At 46.3% G+C, this 1843-nt stretch overlaps 1 pseudogene; it reads left to right on the top strand.

The window, feature by feature from the left end:
• The first annotated feature begins 320 nt into the window (after nt 1-320).
• LOC143937546 (U2 spliceosomal RNA) lies at nt 321-444 on the top strand (annotated as a pseudogene).
• Nucleotides 445-1843: the final 1399 nt, after the last annotated feature.

Here is a 1843-nt window from a genome sequence, read left to right as displayed (position 1 = left end):
CTATCATATGAAATAAAATATTTTGCTTTCATCACAAATTCAACTTTGCTACAAATTGCATGTCCCCTATGTCTTGGCAATAACAGCTTTGAGCCTGTTTTTTTTTTTTTTTTTTTTAGCAGGCTTAAGACAATCTAGTATTAGAATTTAACATTTGTGAGAAAAATAAAAAATATGCACCAGGAGCTAAAGTTTTAATAAATGTCCCCCAAAGTTATCAACCTCTCCAATTCTCTTCTGTAAGCTACCGATGGTTAGTCAGGTTTTGTTAAGTCAGTCGACCTGGCTGTCTAGGTTGGGGGTTGGGAGGGAAGGGGTTAATTACTTCTCTGCCTTTTGGCTAAGATCAAGTGTAGTATCTGTTATTATCAGTGATCCAGTGGGGGCCTTGGTGCTATTATCCTGACCTGACCAAGGTTGGGGTGGTGGCTATGCAAACCTGCTGGAGTGATGGGGGCTTGGAAGGTTATTACCAGCTGGAACAGAAACCGGGGCACCCACAGGCAGTTGGGGCACAGGAGTAATTCCCCTGGGAAAGCTGGAAGAGCCCATTACCTCCTGGTTTAAACGTTCTACCTTGTCTGGCCATGAGCTGGGAAGGCAGAAGGTCCACGGTGTCTGTGCCCCCTGGGAGTGGTCATCCTAGGGCTACTCTTAGTAACACTTGGGTGTTCGACCCCATGGTGTGAAAAGACACATGGTCACAGTTACCAGGCCTCAGAGCCTAGCTAGGGTACATTCCGCATGGCCACTTTTTCATTCATATTTGTTTTCCTCCCACGTTTATCACCTTCAGTTTTGCGTTTTTCACTAGATGAAGGGTGTGATTAATTGGACTTACCCTGAGGAGGAGGATGTGTGGCCCTTAGGTTCCTTCCAACCCTGCCTCTGGGGGGTCTGTCTTTGGTAGAGCTTCCCTGACTTAGTATTCAAGGGTGGCGTTGGATGTCTTAGCCCTTGTACACACGGTCGGAGAATCTGTCGGAATGAGTCTTATCAGACCGTGTCGTCAGATAATCCGACTGTGTGTGGTATGCATCCGACTGATTCCGTCCGAATCTCCGTCCAACCCAATTTTCCAACATGTTGGAAATATTTCCCGACAAACTTCGTCGGACGGACCTAATCCGATCATGTGTAGAGCATTTTCATCGGACCAAGTGCCACGCATGCTCAGATCAAATTCCTACATCAAAGCTATTGGCTACTAGCCTGAATGTAGTCCCATCGTAACGAAATTACGTCATCACGTTCTGAAAGATCGGATTTTTCGCCAACTTGGCCCGACCGTGTGTATGCAACAGTTTCGGACACAATCCCTCGGACTAAATCCGACAGACAAAATCCGACGGATTTGGTTGCCAAAATCTCCAACCCTGTGTACGTGGGCTCAGAAGAACGGGGTCTGCCGAGGCCTTCTGGCTAGGCAGACCATGTAAACCTAGGTCTCCATCAGGAGCCTTGCCCCCCGGGGGTCAGGGTAGAGGTCCTACTTTTTTGGGGGGGTGGACTAAAGACACACCCTTAAGTGCACTTTTTTGTGTGTTTAGACATGCACTTTTTTTGTACACTTATGGGTTTTTTTCCTTTAAGGTTTTTGCACCACAGCGGACTTAAAAAGAAAAAAAAAAGAAGTTAATGTTTGTACTGACTCCCCTTGTGTATTCATGGGTTTTCCTCTGGAGTCCAGCCTCCCTCCTGTGTGATATAACGGAAAGAGGCCTGGATCCTGGGGAGGGGGTAACCAAGAACGACTGAAAAACCTGGAATAAGCCTGGAATCTAGAACAGGCTCAGGATGCACATACAGAGACTTTGAATTATGTCCTAAAAAGTTTGTTGGA

Source organism: Lithobates pipiens, unplaced genomic scaffold (assembly GCF_037356315.1).
Source record: "Lithobates pipiens isolate NorthernLeopardFrog02 unplaced genomic scaffold, aLitPip1_a1.2 Scaffold_28, whole genome shotgun sequence".
NCBI classification, from domain to species: Eukaryota; Metazoa; Chordata; class Amphibia; order Anura; family Ranidae; genus Lithobates; species Lithobates pipiens.
Note: the sequence above shows the minus strand (reverse complement) of the source record. Positions and strands in the feature narration are given on the sequence as shown.